This window comes from Salmo salar, chromosome 05 (assembly GCF_965601325.2).
Source record: "Salmo salar chromosome 05, fSalSal1, whole genome shotgun sequence".
Classification (NCBI taxonomy): Eukaryota; Metazoa; Chordata; class Actinopteri; order Salmoniformes; family Salmonidae; genus Salmo; species Salmo salar.
In genome coordinates, this window is record NC_138295.1 from 49,689,281 (window position 1) to 49,709,456 (window position 20,176).

The 20,176-nt window shown below is 42.4% G+C and overlaps 1 pseudogene across 1 annotated transcript; it reads left to right on the plus strand.

The window, feature by feature from the left end:
• Positions 1 to 3,363: 3,363 nt before the first annotated feature.
• Positions 3,364 to 9,203, plus strand: LOC106605023 (lysophospholipase-like protein 1; annotated as a pseudogene). The gene is made up of 5 exons (XR_014392337.1): positions 3,364 to 3,503; positions 4,139 to 4,238; positions 5,439 to 5,608; positions 7,592 to 7,705; positions 8,007 to 9,203. The product of XR_014392337.1 is annotated as a lysophospholipase-like protein 1 (transcript).
• The last annotated feature ends 10,973 nt before the right edge of the window (positions 9,204 to 20,176 follow it).

A 20,176-nucleotide genomic window follows, 5' to 3' on the forward strand; every position in this document is an offset into this window, starting at 1 on the left:
GCAGAGCCAATACTTTGTTGTGTATGGAATCCTGTGCAGCAGTACAGTAATAAAACACTGATATCTAGATGACACAAGGCCATAGATATGTATAGTTCCAGAGCTAGGAGTCAGGTGATGTAATTCCTATCACGTGTAAGTGTGATTTGAAGTGGACTGAAGTTTGATTAATATGTGACTGCTGTGTTGTGAGTCCATGTTGAGTCCATTTGAGTTATGAGTGTACTCTGTAAGATCAAACCAATCCCCTTTAGCCTGCCTAACTGGAGAGGGGAGAACAAGTTTCCATTGCTGGCATTTTTCCATTTGCTAACTAAATTCCCTCTATAAATAAAAAGGCCCCCATGGACCTGAATCACAGAAAGACCTCTGAGTAGGGAGAGTGATGAGTTGTTTAACTCATCTCTACCCTCAACCTGAGTGTGGTGATTATTTTATCATCACTGATCAATGTGAAGAAGCTACCTTTCCACGGCAGCTCCCCAAGGGCTCACCAGTGAGCTCACATTTAGAGAGAAAAAAGTTAAAAATGAAAGGCAAAAGAAAAACAGCAGGGTGAAAAATTGCTCCGATCAAAGTGCTCTAACTCCCAGTCAAACTTTCCAATATGATAAAACCAGAAGCAGGAATTAACAAAATCATTGGTTGTCCTCTACGGCTCAACGTCTCCTATTTTTATTTCACTTCGAAAAAAATATATATAGTTATAGGAGAAGACATACAGGAGAAGACAGCATCTGGCATAAAACTCTGAGGGATTTGGGTACCTAAATGAAGACAGATCAGCTATTTATTGCCCTAAGAAACCTGTTTGTGTGTGTGTGTGTGGCATGTTTAGTTCTGACTCAGTCTATAACAGCACTGCCGAAAGAATCACAGTTTGATTTATGTCTTCCACAGCTACTGTCGGTGGGCCACCAGAGCCTCTACTGTTTACTGTTTATAACAACCAACCTCTGAGAGCCTGAGAGAGCGCCAGACCCACTGCAATGCTTTACTTACAACCTGACCCCACTCTAAATCTTTCCTTCTCTCTCTTTCTCGCTCTCTCTTTCCTTCTTTCTTTCTTTCTCTCCTCTCTCTCTCACTTTAAAACACAAATAGTGAGAGTTTTAACAGATTGTTCTCTCTCTTTTGGACTTGTCTGTGCTATTACTATTAGTTATTACTATGAGCCACATGACTTAGATACTTATAGGATGCACAGGTTAACCTGAGTTAGAATTTGAATGAGCGAGTGCTTGTTTGTGAGGGGGAGGAGTATGAGTGCTAAAATTATCTTTAGAACAAGCAACCTCGTTTGATCTTTTTTCACTGTCTGGTTTAAACCTGCAAAACCTCACAAATATGTTATGGCACTGCTGCAACGGGTATCTCACGGAAGCAAGGTAGCACACTTGAACACCAACACGAGCACACCCAGATGCTATCGTAGGCAATAACAAGCAGGTGAGGATAGAGTTGGGCAAGGTTAGCACAGGGACATGTTGGTGTGTAAGAATGGCATGCATGAGTACAACACTGACGATAAAGTGTGAGGTGAGATACTTGTCACATAGCACTCAATGCAGGTTAAAGACACAGCCTGGTCTCATAGACTAGACCCAACATAGTAAACATAAATCTGGGACACAAAAATTTGTGTGATAAATTACGTTTGGTATGGTTACATAACACACAAGGTTACTTAAGGCAAAGCCAAAAGTAGGGTGGTTGGTTCGGGATGGATGGGAAGGCATATAATGTGAATGTCTAGCAACCCAAAGGTTGCCTGTTCAAATCTCACCATGGATAAATTTGGCATTTTAGCTAATTAGAAACTTTGCAATTACTTACTACTTAGCATGTTAGCTAACCCAAACTGTAACCTTAACCCTTTGACCTAACTCCTAACCCTAACCTTACCCCCTAGTTTAGCTAATGTTAGCCACCTAGCCACCTAGCTAATATTAGCCATAAAAAATTGGAACATATCATACTTTTAGCAAATTTGTAACATATTGTACAAATTGCAATTAGTAACATATTGTACAAATTGCAATTCGTAAATATCATATGAATTGTAATTCGTAACATATCATACAAAATAGATGATGGACATCCACAAATGAATACATACCATACGAAACGTAACATATCATACTAATGGGAGTGTCCCAGATTTACATTTACATAAATTTAAATAAATATTCAATACATCTCATTTGGGTTGTGTGTGAGTTGTTCAAAAGAACACAATGTATTTCACATTTAATTGAAGCCCATTGTATGGCCTTGTTCTGGATGGCTCATGTTTTGGATGGCATGCTGGAATGAATTCCCTCTGAGTGATTCATGGTGCTGACTGATAAGTAAACTCACTGTTGTCTTTCAACCTGGATTCAGGGGTAGACGTAACGTACTACTTAAACCAAGAAATGATCATAAAAACAATTAAAGCACAAATTTGTGCTGCTCACTGATTTATATATATTTTAAGTGTGTTAATGATTGAGTGAATGTGTCGTGTTTTTACCCCATATTCACACATACTCATAGATCAACCTCCAAGAGACCTGTGCATTCCTTTGTCATGCAACCATTGTGCCCTGTCAAATAAGGAATAAAAGGACAACAGTGTTACATGGCACAGACACCATGACCCAGACATGTAGGCTTAATATCAAGTTTCACATCAACAGCCTATTCTAAAGAGGGGAGCTTCCCATGTAAAACATGTTAGTGAATGTTTCATGAAATATTTATGGTCTGTTCTATTACACAAAATGGAGGGAATGACCCCTGAGTGGGTTTATAGTTTTGGTATTTGGCACAGCAAGATAGCCACCCACTTCCAAGCTGATCCCTCTCTGCAACATTATTGGGGGTCAGGGTTGGGACACCGTTTGTGTGGTCCAAGGCAAGTAAAAACGACCTGAATCTAAGTAAAACAGGCCTATGTTTATAAAAGATAAGACCTTAGAATGTGTTTAAACTGATTTGTAGATCCAGACATTCCATTAAATCACTGCACACATGATAGAGCACACTGAAACATTGGACCAAGCAGTGCTTTATCCGTTTTTGTGGGGCTATGTAAGCTCATACCTTTGTGGCTCTAAATAGCATCAGGGGGAAATTGGTCCTTGACCATTAATTCTGACATGCTTAGCCTATATAGGGGAAGTGAAAATGTATTGTAGTAACTTATCAAATGTTGCCTTCATAGCAAAACGAAAATAATTTAGCAAATACCTGTTCGCATTGGATCATCCAGTGTAAATTCCCTAGTTTTTGTATCATCGTGATAGAGCAAAGTTTGCAGTCGAACAACCTATCGGGAGTTTAGGTTTTGGGAATCTGTGCGCTGCGTCTATCCAATCACAAATATCTGTCTGCTCTGTAGTCTCGCGCGACACTAACCGAAGTCATGGCTGCCGTACGGAGCAGCAAGCTTCTGTATAAGTGTGTTGCATCTCCAACGGGGAAATATTCTGCATCAGTCATCTTCTTACACGGCTCAGGTGTTTACATTTTGCAATGCTCTCTATGTTTAGTGACATTTATTCAACAGTAACTACGCTGAACTAGCCTCATAATAACTAGGAGTTTTAGTAGGTTAGCTACCTATAGCCTAGCCTGTAGCATAGCCAGAGTACCTTAAAATAAAATAAGATACTGATAGCTTTTGTACTGTGATGGGCAGACAGGACTGTCTTTGAACTTCATAACTATACAAACTATGTGGCTTCACGAAGCTCTGAGTTATGGAATGGCCTACTGTGGCAAATTAATAATTTAGATAACAGTAGCTACGTAGATAGATAAGTTCAATTGTGGTCAGCATTGGGAAATGTTATTCTAAGGATACTTAATATTTGGCCTTGATCACGAGAAAAAAACCAAATGCTATGTTTTTATCTGATATCTCCCTGATAAAATGAATGTTAAATAAAATAATCTATCAAATATTTAAAAACAAATATTATAGTAAAATCCTTTTCATGAAAAAAATGTGAGCAACTCAACAACAAAAAATATAATTGTGGCATCACCAATATTATTCAATATACAGTTTATGCCAAAAACAGTCAGCAACTGTAAGCCTAGTGACTGGTGAGTCAGTTATATTGGCTAACTGTTCACTTCTGCCATGCAGGAGACACTGGACAGGGAGTGCGAGCATGGGTCAAAGAGGTTTCGGTACCAGACCTGGCTTTCCCCCACATCAGAGTGGTATATCCCACAGCCCTAGCCAGGTAAATGCCATTTACAGTCCTGCAGTCAAGCTGCTGAAACCCCTCAACACGGGTGGGTATAATTTGTGGAACGTTCCAACAGGAATCTGTTCCAAAAACTTTGTAAATAACAAGGTTGCCAACAAACAACGCATACAAAGTTGTATAGCGTCAGAATAAGATACAGGGTAGGGAGCGGGCTATTTCATTATGTTTTTCACTCATCACGTTTATTCCGAAAAATGTCTGTCCTCAGTCTGGTAGCCTAAACATTAAGAATAAGCTACATGGTGAGTTGATCCCTATTCGGCAGCTAGTTAGCTAGGTGAATTGATCATGCTACTTTGTATGCGTTGTTTGTTTGTCATGTTTGTCACGTGACGGGGGTTTTCTAGTTTAGTTTTTCTATGTTATGTTCTAGTTTTGTATTTCTATGTTGGGTTGTTCTAGTATTGTATTTCTATGTTGGGCTGTGTTTGGGATGATCTCCAATTAGAGGCAGCTGGTCATCGTTGTCTCTAATTGGAGGTCATATTTAAGTTGGTGTTTGTCCCACCAGGGTTTGTGGGAGATTCATTTTGAGTAGTGTATGTTTCACCTCTGCATCACGGTTTGTTGTTTTTTTGTCATTCAGTTTATGTATGTATTGCATAGTTTCACAGTATAAATAAAAAGTGGAACGTCACACACGCTGCACTTTGGTCTGCTCATTCCTACGACAACCGTGACATTGTTGGCAACCTTGTACTTTACGAAGTTTTTGAAACAGATTCCTGTTGGAACATTCCACAAATTATACCCACCCCCCCAACACACAGACAAAGCCCTTCAACTGTCATCTTTAAAATAACTTAACTAACCCAGACAGGTAGAACATCTGGGCATGTATTCATAAGGCATCTCAGAGTTGATCTAGGATCAGTTTTGCCTTTTAGATAATAATGATTACGATTATATATCCTAGATCAGCAATGCTACTCCGATGCTTTATGAATATGGGCCCTGAACAGCAATTTAAATAGGCTAAATAGCCTAATACCTTTTTCAGACTACCGTGCCAAGATGAATGGACCATGTGAGTAGATCATTTCCAAGACAGTGTGGTTCAGGTCAGCACGATATTGTGGAAAGGGGTCAATCTTCTTCTCATCCTCTGCCCCAACCTTTCCTCGTTACATAACCAAACTTTGAATCTTGTTCTGTTTTCTGTTGACCCCTCAGGCCATACACACTCATGCGGAAGGCTCTGTCCAATGTGTGGTTTGACCGCTACAAAATCTCACGGGACTGTCTGGAGCACTTGGAGTCTATAGACGCCATGGCCAACTCCCTGGGAGCGGTCATACAGGCGGAGGTCAGGGCAGGAGTACCCAAACACAGGATGATCATAAGTACTGTCACACACACACACACACACACACACACACACACACACACACACACACACACACACTACTTCTGCTGCTACTAGAGCTGTCTTACTTAGTCTGTTTTATTTCCCTGTCTCTTTCTGGCTGTATGTCAGATTTGGCTGTATGCTCTCTCCCTCCCTCGTTGCCTTCCTCATGACATCCTAACTCCATGACCCCCCTGAAGGTGTCTATTATGCACCCCTCCACTTGCCCATTTGCTTGATCTCGCTCTCCACACACATCACTCTCTCTCTCTTGGCCTTGGTGTTTTCAACTCCCTCTGTCATGATATAAAATGAAGAATGCAAGTTATCAGGTTTCTTTATCCTTTTATACGCTGCCAATTATGAACCGTAAAGTATTTCTGGAGGGATTCTCAGGTTCTGCAAATCCTTTTTCCCAAATATTTTGGTTATCAGGTTCGCGTGTAAATAACAATGACATAAAACCGCTCAGATCAAGTGCCATAAACACTATTTTAGAACCTAGGTAAGAGTTCCCACAGGAAATATGTGGGGGGCCATCGCAAGTTTTATGTCTCTGTAAGAGAACAAATGATAGCCGTCCATGAAAGGGGAAACCGATGGGAACAGTGGGAAAAGGGTTAACCTACAAGCTCTGAAATATATACATTTACAGAAATAGTTGTGAGTAGAAAAAAAGAGCTGAGCGTTTGTGTGAAAGGGCCCAGTGTGGAACGCCAGAAAAGCCCCTGAACTCCACTCCAGAGAAAGTGATTCAAAAAACACATGTTCCTAGGAGACTGCTGAAATATTATCTTTCTAAATCATAACATTTTGTCATTAACTATAAATACTCATTGGAGTCACTCGGCATACTGGAGAAACGAAGTGGTCTGTACCTAGAGTCCACTTGCAGGGCTGACGGACTGACAAGCGCCAGATCTTTCCATGGAAAAAGTTTTTCAAGGAAAATCCACTGCCGCAGGCTTTTGTGTTTATGTTTTTCACTCTTTAAAAAAAGCATGGATTCGTTGGAAAATCTCAGAAAAGAGAAGCTATCACCACAGTCGTGATTTCACACATATAGGCTCACACACACACCGAAAACACACGGCAGCACTGTACCAAACGGCACAGCGGAGGGGTTTAAGAAAGAAGGAGACATTAGAATGTGAATGTATGATTGAGGTTTGTTATCGTGGATTGGAATGAGAGATTGAGAGTATACCAGAAAGACGGTCTCAAAGTACACACTCTTAGAAAAAAGGGTTTTTCAGCTGTCCCCATAGGAGAACCCTTTTTGGTTCCGGGTAGAACCCAAAAGGGCTCTGCCTGGTACCAAAAGTGTTCTACCTAGTACCAAAAAGGCTTCTACAAAGGGTTCTCCTATGGGGACAGCTAAAGAACCCTTTTATGTTCTAGATAACACCTTTTTTTTAAAGAGTGTAGCCGGTGAAGTAAAGAAAGAAACAGAGAATCTCATGGACAAATGTTTTATTCGTTGGGCAAAGCGTGTGAACTCCCCCCTTCCTTTCATATCTCCATTCTTCCCTTCCCCCTCTGACAGGATGATGGGTACTTGCACACTTTCCCAGATGTACACTGTGTGCCCAGATGTACCCAGATGTGTGAGATTAAGGACGGGCTCGTGAACGGATGCCGACTCCTGAGGAGCGAAAAAGCTGATGATGTGGAACTAAGGAATGTTTTTTCTTTTCTTTCTCAGTTAAAGGCAGAGCATTTTCCACTTCGGACAGCTTAAACTGCCAGGATGGCTTAAGCTACTGTTACTCATACATAATAATAAATGAATGTATTTATTATTATGTTGCTACATTATATTATTCCCAATATGCAAAGTTCAACATTTTTTATTTTCCCGTGAAAAGCACTTTGGATACAATATTCAATACATATTTTCAGTGAATACCTGCCCGAAAGAGACCTAATGGACCCAGTACAATGACATGTTCTGTTTTGTCTTGTTCCTCATCCAAAGGGGGTTTCTCTATGGGCGGAGCTATGGCCCTCCACCTAGCGTGCCGTTATCACCGTGACGTTGCAGGAGTCTTTGCTCTGTCCAGCTTTCTCAACAAGGACTGGAGTATATCAGGTAAGGGAGGCTCTCACTGGGCATAATGTCTTCAAAACTGTCCAGACAATATTCTAAATCTTGATTAGAGCGCCAGAAAACTACAACTATCTAGTAAACTGTCCTTTGAATGACAGATAGTGGTAGTGAAATATTGGTATATTGATATACGGTGTCCCAATTCAAAGATGCTCCATGTCAGTCCCAAGACCTTGCATTTATCTGGAGTTGGCTGCACTTGGTTCTGACAGAGATATTGGGCCTATAGTGTGTGCTAGTAAGCAGTCTAGAAGTGTCTGACTAACTCTTCTCCCCCTGCTAGGCTGTGGAGGAGAGGGCAGGGGCGGGGAGCCCCCTCCCAGAGCTGTTCCAGGGCCATGGGACAGGAGACGATTTGGTGTTCCATAAGTGGGGAGAAGAAACTACGGCCCTGCTGAAGAAGGCTGGGATGACGACCACCTTCCACTCGTTCCCAGGCCTCCAGCACCAGCTCTTCCGGCCAGAGATTGAGCTACTGCGCTCCTGGATCCTCACCAAGCTGCTCCCGGACAGTCTAGATGGTAGTGGGCAGTGACCAGTCAGCCCCACACCACTAAACAGACACGTTAACAATACGTTATTAACACGTTAATAACACGTTCACACTATCGAGCTGATTTAAACTGAGCCAAACCAAACTGTACTGCGCTGGGCTGGTAAAGCATTGCCCTTAGAACAAAGCTGGAAAAGCGAGCCAACGCCGTTCAGTCGGTATTATAGTGTGAAAAGGATATTAACGTGCTGAGTGGGCTGTGGACCACCTCCTCACAACCTCTGTTGGACACAATACCGTTTTAAAAAAGTTGTGTCAATAAATGTTTTTTTTTTTTTGATGGACACTGTCCGTTGTGCTTGCTTAGTGTACTCAACAGCTGTGTGGTTCCCTTCAAAAGAGAACATGTGATAGCTGAGTGTGCTTATAACCACTCCCTCTGCACTAGTACAGTCTCCACTCTTAACACTTCAGCCTCGTCTGTCTATGATAGGATATGGGAGCATGCTCTGCCTCCACCCCTATAGTCTAACGCACACTAGAGTCAGATTAGTATCGTTGCTGTAGAGAGAACAGGAATTGTTTAGTCAATCTTTCTCTCGCTCGCTCGTTTTTTTTTATACACCATTATCGTTTTGTGCTGGGAAATGTGTTGAACATGTGTGGGGGCGGAGGAAGCGGAGGTCTGTTCTGTTTGCTCAGTAGTTCTGCTCCGTAGCACACATCGCTTCATTGATGCTTAGTGGGAGGAAGCGGTTAGCTATTCCTCCCTTCTTCCTCCCAGCAGCCTCTCTCTCAGCGTTGTGCTTAAGGTAGTCCGGATGTTGCGCTGCCTTCACTAGTATAGGGCTGCAGGCCAGGGTAAAAACACAGGAATATCATGAGTGAGCAGTAGTAACACTTAGGTGCCAAACATAATGAGCGTTATGGAAATGATTAATGTTTCTTGTATAGCCCTGGCTATAAATTAAAAAACTGTCAACATCAGCAGTCACCTTTTGGAAAAGTTATTGATAAGCATATTTCAGCTTGTTGCACAGCTGTGTATTTCCTCACTGACTAATAGCCTGTACTCATCACTGCCACATATGGGAGCCAATTTGAAAACAAACACACTCACATTCCTTCACCCCTCCCCTTACTGTATGCGCTAAGAGGCCACTTAAGATGGGAGTTAGAGGAAGTGAGATAAGAGTTTGATAGGAGATGACATTGGTCATTGGATGTCATTAAATAAGACGTTAGTAGTAGCAGCTGCGATGAACATAGTATGTGTGTGGGAGGCAAAAGTTGATTCTGATTCCGATATATATAACGATTGTTTTTTGGAGGAAGAATGAAAAAGATACTTTGAATTATGTTTTTTGAAATTGTAACCACAAACTTTTAAAATTAACATTATTTGAATTAGTTTATTATATATTTGTGGTTTACATGATATAGGCTATAACAAATCAGCAACCTCTTAGACATGAATAAGGTATGAAAAATTATAGCTGCTCAGTTGAACCAGCTAGACAATGTAACATGGTCCCCCAACACACGAACACCAAACCAAAATGTATCTCACTGCAAAAGAAAATCCAAGTTTATTACTTCACATCCGTGCATGCTTTTCATTCCAACATATAAACTGTATGTCCAAAATGCGTTGACAGTGTTAGCAGCTGTTTTTACAGTAGCAATAAGGCTATTGAAATTCAGTTGGAAGTTGTCCTCGACACCATCCACCATTTAGGAAGAGTTCACCTCCAGCATCTGTTTCATCAACGTGTGTTGTACTCAAATCAAATCAAATTTTATTTGTCACATGCGTCGAATACAACAGGTGTAGTAGACCTTACCGTGAAATGCTTACTTACAAGCCCTTAACCAACGATGCTTTAAGAAGTTAAGAAAATAATAAGTGTAAAGTAAAAAATAGATATGTAGAAAATAGAAAATAAAAGTAACAAATAATTAAACAGCAGCAGTAAAATAACAAGCGAGGCTATATACAGGGGGTCCGGTACAGAGTCAATGTGCGTGGGCACCGGTTAGTCGAGGTAATTTAGGTAATATGTACATGAGGTAGAGAACTCAACACTGATCAAAGCCTCTGTGCTCCCACTATACTCTCTCCACTCTCTAATCACCCAACAAATCATGTGCAAAGTGTATTTGTCAGTCATGCTCTCTCCCCCTCTTTTTAGCTCTAGGTTTCTATTCTTTCTCTGTCTCTCTCTCTCCTTCCACTGAAAAGGATGGAAACGTGAGTATCAGGTGAACTCGGATTAGGCAACAATGTTGAGATCATTCTTAGTGGTTTGGCTGGGATGGGAGGCTAAGAAAGGGAGAAAAGAATGGGGAGGTGGAAGATGGGGGTGCGCTCAGGGCCTCAGCCCATGTCGAGGGGAAGGGAGAGAAAGAAGAGAGTAGAGGTGCGGCCAAAGCAAACAGACTGAGCTCTGAATTTTTCTCTGGCCCTGATCGCTGATTACTTCCAGCTATGTGTGAAAGAATGCTACTGTTGAGCGGCCAGCAGTTCTCATCCCCTACACCAATTGGCACACTCCCCCTCTCTTGTATGCCTCCTTAGCCATCACTCCTTACTCGCTCCCTCCCTCCACACCCCCACACTTTCTCTCTTTTTCTACCTCTCTTCCCTTGGCCCATGAGGCCGGGCTGTAGCCTATTGCCATCTAGGCTTTTTATGATTTAATGGTGGGAATAGATGTAGGTAATGAAGGAGGCCATGAGCGGTCTACTCTCTTGGTGAAATGAGGTGAAGAAACAAGTGTTTGTCGACGGCTCTAAAAATGCTGCATTTTGAAACAAGGAGGATACAGCACTCACCTTTAACAACCCTCTTACACTGTAGAGTCCTCTCAACACTCCTTATCAAATACCCTACTTATCACCACTAATTTGCATATGATATGCCACTACAATTGTATGACTATAACTCCCATCACTGTTTCTGAGGCTACTAAAATTCTATCGGATCGTAATGACATATCCACCCTAACTTGTAACTTGCCCTATAACCCTTAGCCGTCCTCACTCCTCTCTCACTGGCTTTTCTAACTTCTCCCTTCTCTTCTCCACCTTCCCTTTGCTTTCTTGTTCTATATTTTCCTGAGGTATTCCCCCTTCCTCTCCTCCCCTGCTCCTCCTCTAAAGTGCGTCCCCTGTCGGCTCAGATGATAATCTGCTTCACGGTGCATGTGTCAGGGGGAAGGAATGCTAATGTGGAAGAGTTGTGGACTGCGAAGTCGGGGCTTTTTTGGCTGCCAGTTTCCACTGCGCACTACTTTCCATGTGGACCTACTCCAGAGTGGCCAGGCTACAGCAGGAGGAATTCTGGGCCGAGGGAGCCGAGGTGTTGAAAGATTCCAGACACTCATCTGGTCACGCCCCCCCCACTCAATTGGTCTATCGCAACGCTTGACCATCCGTCGTTGATTTATAATTTGATACTATGGATTCCAATCCAGTATTAAATGATTTGTGGACTAGGGATTAGATTATTGTAGTGTCTAATATATTCTTCTAACATTTGTTTTGTACAGTGTGCCAGCCAAATCAATTAGGAAATGTGTGCAAGAGTTCCAAAATCTGATTGTATTCTCATTTTATTCCAAGAGCACATTTATTGCGGATTAGGATTTATAAATAGTCTGTAATCAAGAATAGGGTTTAACTTGAGTTAATGTTACTTTATAGAAAAACTGTTCCGATCAGCAAAAATAAGTTCTGAACTGGTTCGACCCCCCAAAAAGTGCTGGTTCCTTTCTGTTCCTTTTTTAACCTGTGAAATAAAGTTTTTTACATTTATCTCATTAAATTACTTCACCAATCAGTGTGGATAGAGCTGGCAAGCTAGTTGTTTACATGCATGATGGACTGACAAGTGTAGCCTATGGCGCAAGATGCGACTGAAATTTTGCAGAGGGTTGAGGAGGAGGCTTGAAGCGTTGGGCATCTTGTTATGACATGCATTATCTGAATTAGGTCCACAGAATTATCCTGCACCTAGGATGAGCGGCTTCTATGGAGAAACTTTGAATGTCATTTGAACTAGCTAGCTAACAAGCTTATGTGTGCAGAGCGGCACCAGAATTAAAAACATGTCTTACCTTTTTGTAGTTAATAAATCCAACTTGAAACGTGATAACTAGGCCTATAGTATACTTAACCAGCATTGAAAAAGTTAATCCATTCTTCTCTAGATAATAAAGAATCTCTCCCTATCTTCTGAAGCATGCTTGTAACGTCAGTACAGTAGCCTATGCTTCGAAGGGGGAAGGGGCAGCTTGCAGGTAGACACTGGAATACATTTCTGAGTGACAGTGAGGGCTTTGCATTGGGGCTTTGTTGTGTTTTTTTGTGTGGCTAGAAAAAAAGTGAATGAAACGTAAAATAATGCTATTAACCGGTTCCCATGATTTTAAAATAACGGTTCTGTTCTGGAGCAGTATTGATCACTTTCGTTCCCGGTTCCATTTCTGTTCCTATAAAAAAATAAAAAATAAATCATTTTTTGGTTCTGTTCCCTGTTCCAGTTCCAACACCTGCTTTATGGGAGCTCTTTACCCCAGAGCTAGTCCCATTGAGCTTTTTAGTTTCAAACCAGAGTTGTCTTTTTATTAGCCTTTATCATTTATTTAACTACACACACTGTGGCTACTTGATGTCCTGCCCTGACCTCTCCCTTTAACCTTTGACTTTTCCTCTTTCTGTGCTTTGAATACATCCTCCGTGCCGTGAGACCACAGGCAAAACACGGCCGTAGGGGAGCGAGGCAGGTCTCATGTAAAAAGTGTTTGCAGCTTTAGCTCTACTCTCGTTGACCTGAAGACCCAATAGACAGAGGAGAGCTGTAGCCTCTGGGCTTCCAGGAAGAGAGGCATTATGCTGTGTCTGTTCTCCCCCCAGAAGAACTGGACCTGGCTTTTACAAGAGCCTGGAGCTGGGCTCTGGACAGAGATATCACTGAGGCTGCAGCCAGGGCTGATGGTGATCTCCCCACTCTGAAGAAAGTTAGAGTTAAGTGCAGGTGATTTACACTGAGTATACCAAACATTAGGAACACCTTCCTAATATTCAGTTGGGGGCATGGGCTCTACAAGGTGTCAAAAGCGTTTCCCAGGGATGCTGGCCCATGTTGACTCCAATGCTCCTTTGTGTGGTGGACCATTCTTGAAAAACCCAGCAACGTTTGTAACGCCCTGGCCATAGAGAGGGGTTTTTGTTCTTTATTTTGGTTAGGCCAGGGTGTTACATTGGGTGGGCGTTCTATGTTCCTTTTTCTATGTTTTTGGTATTTCTTTGTTTTGGGCCGTGTGTGGCTCCCAATCAGGCACAGCTGAAGCTCGTTGTTGCTGATTGGGAGTCACACATAAGGAGCATGTTTTTCCTTTGGGTTTTGTGGGTAATTGTTTCTGTTAGTGTTTGCACCTGACAGGACTGTTTTGGCTGTCAGTTTTCTTGTTTTTTGTATAGTGTTCACGTTGTTCTATTAAAATTCTAATGATGAACACATCCTCTGCTGCACCTTGGTCTACTTCCGACGACAGCCCTTACAGCGTTGCAGTTCTTTAAAAAATATATATGTTTATTATTGACATTCACTATAGTGTTGAATGGGATGGCAAATTTAGAGGACAAAAAACAAAACTTAACTCACATATACAAAATAAAAATCATATTAAGTGGTACATATTATAAGAAGACAGCATATATCCATTACAAGTAGTGTAGTTAAACCAAAAATAAATATTGAGTGGAGTACAGCACAGAGTCGCAACAGGTTATCAACCCAGTTATGAAGGGGGAATAGACCGTTTATCTAGTAGCGGCTGCCATATTTTGTAAAACATTGTACTTCTATTGGAGGTATTGTATTGAATATTTTCCATTTGCATTACATACCCTAAATCCTGTAACCACATTTCAAAGGTAGGTAGTCTCCAATTTCCAATATTGCAATATAAGCCTTTTGGGTAAGCCTTAGAGTAAAAAGAGAAACAGCCTTCCTGTCCTGTTTTTTTTCACATCAACTGTACCAAACAGAGCGATCAATTGGTCTGGGGCTATAACTCTATCAAAGGCTTTAGATAAGTAATCAAAAATGATAGCCCAGTAAGCATGTAACTTAGGACATGTCCAAAGTAAGTGTGTCAAAGTCCCCTCATCCTGATTGCACCTCTCACACAGTGGTGAGGTGTCTGGGAATATTTTATGCAGTTTAACCTTTAGTAATGTAACCTGTGTATGACCTTAAACTGAACAAGGTTTTTATTTTTTATTTTATTTTTATTTCACCTTTATTTAACCAGGTAGGCCAGTTGAGAACAAGTTCTCATTTACAACTGCGACCTGGCCAAGATAAAGCAAAGCAGTGCGACAAAAACAACAACACAGAGTTACACATAAACAAATGTACAGTCAATAGCACAATAGAAAAATCTGTATACAGTGTGTGCAAATAAAGTAAGGAGGTAAGGCAATAAATAGGCCAATAGTGGCAAAGTAATTACAATTGAGCAATTTACACTGAAGTGATATATGTGCAGATGAGGATGTGCAAGTAGAAATACTGGTGTGCAAAAGAGCAGAAAAACAAAAACAAATATGGGGATGCGGTAGGTAGTTGGTTGGATGGGCTATTTACAGATGGGCTGTGAACAGCTGCTGCGATCAGTAAACTGCTCTGACAGCTAACGCTTAAAGTTAGAGAGGGAGATATGTCTCCAACTTTAGTGATTTTTGCAATTCGTTCCAGTCATTGGCAGCAGAGAACTGGAAGGATAGGTGGCCAAAGGAGGTGTTGGCTTTGGGGATGACCAGGGAAATATACCTGCTGGAGCATGTGCTATGGGTGGGTGTTGCTATGGTGACCAGTGAGCTAAGGCAGAGCTTTACCTAGCAAAGACTTATAGATGACCTGGAGCCAGTGGGTTTGGCGATGAATATGTAGCGAGGACCAGCCCACGAGAGCATACAGGTCACAGTGGTGGGTAGTATATGGGGCTTTGGTGACAAAACGGATGGCACTGTGATAGACTGCATCCAATTTGCTGAGTAGAGTGTTGGAGGCTATTTTGTAAATGACATCGCCGAAGTCAAGGATCGGTAGGATAGTCTGTTTTACGAGGGTATGTTTGGCAGCATGAGTGAAGGATGCTTTGTTGCGAAATAGGAAGTCGATTCTAGATTTCATTTTGGATTGGAGATGCTTAATGTGAGTCTGGAAGGAGAGTTTACAGTCTAGCCAGACACCTTGGCATTTATAGTTGTCCACATATTCTAAGTCAGAACCGTCCAGAGTAGTGATGCTAGTCAGGCGGGCGGGTGCGGGCAGTGATCGGTTGAAGAACATGCATTTAGTTTTACTAGCATTTAAGAGCAGTTGGAGGCGTTGGTATGGCGTTAAAGCTTGTTTGGAGGTTTGTTAACACAGTGTCCAAAGAAGGGTCAGATGTATACAGAATGGTGTCGTCTGCATAGAGGTGGATCAAAGAATCACCCGCAGCAAGAGCGACATCATTGATATACACTGCTCAAAAAAATAAAGGGGACACTTAAACAACACAATGTAACTCCAAGTCAATCACACTTCTGTGAAATCAAACTGTCCACTTAGGAAGCAACACTGATTGACAATACATTTCACATGCTGTTGTGCAAATGGAAGAGACAACAGGTGGAAATTATAGGCAATTAGCAAGACACCCCCAATAAAGGAGGGCAACAACCCAGCAGCAGGACCGCTACCTCCGCCTTTGTGCAAGGAGGAGCAGGAGAAGCACTGCCAGAGCCCTGCAAAATGACCTCCAGCAGGCCACAAATGTGCATGTGTCTGCTCAAACGGTCAGAAACAGACTCCATGAGGGTGGTATGAGGGCCCGACGTCCACAGGTGGGGGTTGTGCTTACAGCCCAACACCGTGCAGGACGTTTGGCATTTGCCAGAGAACACCAAGATTGGCAAATTTGCCACTGGCTCCCTGTGCTCTTCACAGATGAAAGCAGGTTCACACTGAGCACGTGACAGACGTGACAGAGTCTGGAGACACCGTGGAGAACATTCTGCTGCCTGCAACATCCTCCAGCATGACCGGTTTGGTGGTGGGTCAGTCATGGTGTGGGGTGGCATTTCTTTGGGGGGCCGCACAGCCCTCCATGTGCTCGCCAGAGGTAGCCTGACTGCCATTAGGTACCGAGATGAGATCCTCAGACCCCTTGTGAGACCATATGCTGGTGCGGTTGGCCCTGGGTTCCTCCTAATGCAAGACAATGCTAGACCTCATGTGGCTGGAGTGTGTCAGCAGTTCCTGCAAGAGGAAGGCATTGATGCTATGGACTGGCCCGCCCGTTCCCCAGACCTGAATCCAATTGAGCACATCTGGGACATCATGTCTCGCTCCATCCACCAACGCCACGTTGCACCACAGACTGTCCAGGAGTCGGTGGATGCTTTAGCCCAGGTCTGGGAGGAGATCCCTCAGGAGACCATCCGCCACCTCATCAGGAGCATGCCCAGGCATTGTAGGGAGGTCATACAGGCACGTGAAGGCCACACACACTACTGAGCCTCATTTTGACTTGTTTTAAAGATATTACATCAAAGTTGGATCAGCCTGTAGTGTGGTTTTCCACTTTAATTTTGAGTGTGACTCCAAATCCAGACCTCCATGGGTTGATAAATTGGATTTCCATTGATTATTTTTGTGTGATTTTGTTGTCAGCACATTCAACTATGTAAAGAAAAAAGTATTTAATAAGATTATTTCTTTCATTCAGATCTAGGATGTGTTGTTTAAGTGTTCCCTTTATTTTTTTGAGCAGTATATATACAGAGAAAAGAGTCGGCCCGAGAATTGAACCCTGTGGCATCCTATTAGAGAATGCCAGAGTTCCGGACAACAGGCCCTCCGATTTGACACACTGAACTCTATCTCAGAAGTAGTTAGAGAACCAAGCGAGGCAGTCATTAGAGAAACCAAGGCTGTTGAGTCTGCCGATAAGAATACGGTGATTGACAGAGTCGAAAGCCTTGGCCAGGTCGATGAAGACGGCTGCACTTATGGCGGTTATGATATTGTTTAGGACCTTGAGCGTGGCTGAGGTCCACCTGTGACCAGCTCGGAAACCAGATTGCATAACAGAGAAGGTACGGTGGGATTTGAAATGGTCGATGATCTGTTTGTTCTCTTGTTTGTTCCCTCCCTTTCGAAGACTTTAGAAAGGCAGGGCAGGATGGATATACAGTTGAAGTCAGGAGTTTACATACACCTTAGCCAAATACATTTAAACTCAGTTTTTCACAATTCCTGACATTTAATCCATGTAAAAATTCACTTTCTTAGTTCAGTTAGGATCACCTCTTTATTTTAAGAATGTGAAATGTCAGAATAATACAGAGAATTATATATTTAAGCTTTTATTGCTTTCATCACATTCCCAGCGGGTCAGAAGTTTACATACACTCAATTAGTATTTGGTAGCATTGCCTTTAGATTGTTTAACTTGGGCCAAACGTTTTAGGTAGCCTTCCACAAGCTTCCCACAATAAGGTGGGTGAATTTTGGCCCATTCCTCCTGACAGAGCTGGTATAACTGAATCAGGTTTGTAGGCCCTCCTTGCTCGCACACGCTTTTTCAGTTCTGCCCACAAATGTTCTATGGGATTGAGGTCAGGGCTTTGTGATGGCCACTCCAATACCTTGACTTTGTTGTCCTTAAGCTATTTTTCCACAACTTTGGAAGTATGCTTGGGGTCAATGTCCATTTGGAAGACCCATTTGCGACCAAGCTTTAACTTCCTGACTGATGTTTTGAGATGTTGCTTCAATATATCCACATAATTTTTCTGCCTCATGATGCCATCTATTTTGTGAAGTGCACCAGTCCCTCCTGCAGCAAAGCACCCCCACAACATGATGCTGCCACCCCCGTGCTTCATGGTTGGGATGGTGTTCTTCAGCTTGCAAGCGTCCCCCTTTTTCCTCCAAACATAACGATGGTAATAATGGCCAAACAGTTCTATTTTTGTTTCATCAGACCAGAGGACATTTCTCCAAAAAGTACAATCTTTGTCCCCATGTGGAGTTGCAAACCGTAGTCTGGCTTTTTAATGGTGGTTTTGGAGCCGTGGCTTCTTCCTTGCTGAGTGGCCTTTCAGGTTATGTCAATATAGGACTCGTTTTACTGTGGATATAGATACTTTTGTACCTGTTTCCTCCAGCATCTTCACAAGGTCCTTTGCTTTTGTTCTGGGATTGATTTGCACTTTTCGCACCAAAGTACGTTCATCTCTAGGAGACAGAACGCGTCTCCTTCCTGAGCGGTTTGACGGCTATGTGGTCCCATGGTGTTTATACTTGCGTACTATTGTTTGTACAGATGAACGTGGTACCTTCAGGCGTTTGGAAATTGCTCTCAAGGATGAACCAGACTTGGGGAGGTCTACAATTCTTTTTCTGAGGTCTTGGCTGATTTCTTTTGATTTTCCCATGATGTCAAGCAAAGAGGCACTGAGTTTGAAGGTAGGCCTTGAAATACATCCACAGTTACACCTCCAATTGACTCAAATGATGTCAATTAGCCTATCAGAAGCTTCTAAAGCCATGATGACATTTTCTGGAATTTTCCAAGCTGTTTAAAGGCACAGTCAACTTACTGTATGTAAACTTCTGACCCACTGGAATTGTGATACAGTGAATTATAAGTGAAATAATCTGTCTGTTAACAATTATTGGAAAAATTACTTGTGTCATGCACAAAGTAGATGTCCTAACCGACTTGCCAAAACTATAGTTTGTTAACAAGAAATTTGTGGAGTGGTTGAAAAACAAGTTTTAATGACTCCAACCTAAGTGTATGTAATCTTCCGACTTCAACTGTAGGTCTGTAACCGTTTGGGTCTAGAGTGTCTGCCCGTTTGAAGAGGGGGATGACCGCGTCCGCTTTCCAATCTTTACGAATCTCAGACGATTCGAAAGAGAGGTTGAACAGACTAGTAATAGGGGTTGCAACAATGGCGGCGGATAATTTTAGGAAGAGAGGGTCCAGATTGTCTAGCCCAGTTGATTTGTAGGGATCCAGATTTTGCAGCTCTTTCAGAACATCAGCTGTCTGGATTTGAGTGCCAGCTTCTGCGGGGGGTGCAGAGCTGTTGGCCGGGTTTGGGGTAGCCAGGTGGAAAGCATGGCCAGCCATAGAGAAATGCTTATTGAAATTCTCAATTATTGTGGATTTATCAGTGGTGACAGTGATTCCTAGTCTCAGTGCAGTGGGCAGCTGGGAGGAGGTACTCTTATTCTCCATGGACTTTACAGTGTCCCAAAACCTTTTGGAATTAGTGCTGCAGGATGCAAATTTCTGTTTGAAAAAGCTAGCCTTTGCTTTCCTAACTGACTGTGGGTATTGGGATTGTCATCTTCAAATAATATTTTTGCAGGAATCTCCTTGCGAATGATTTTGCCGAAGATTGTATCTCCGCCGGCCTGGGCAACCTGAGCTTTTGCTATCTCATCCGACATGTTGCTAGACTTTGGTCTTTGTAGTATCTGGTTGTATCTGGGTTTCACTGAACTGTGATTTATATTCATGAGAGCTATGGTGTGTGGTCATCCACACCCCCTCCCAAAATGGCTGCTGTGCCATTTCTTTCACTTGCATTACTTGACATAGATCCAGAAAAAGTCCAGAACTGGCATAGTCCTTTAATGGGTCCTTTAAGACAACGGGGCAGATATACCAAGTTCCTGCTCCCAAGCCCTTTTAATAGTGTCTGTAGATACCTCTATGTGGGCCTGTAGCACATCATAAAGTCTAGAGACCGACCCTTTTGAATGTGGTTTGACAAGGATAATGCTATCTAATGTAGCATTCTTTGCCTTAATGCCATACTGTGGGATATCTGTCCTTAAGAAATTCATGATATGAAGGTATCTGAAAAAATGTGTTGCTGGC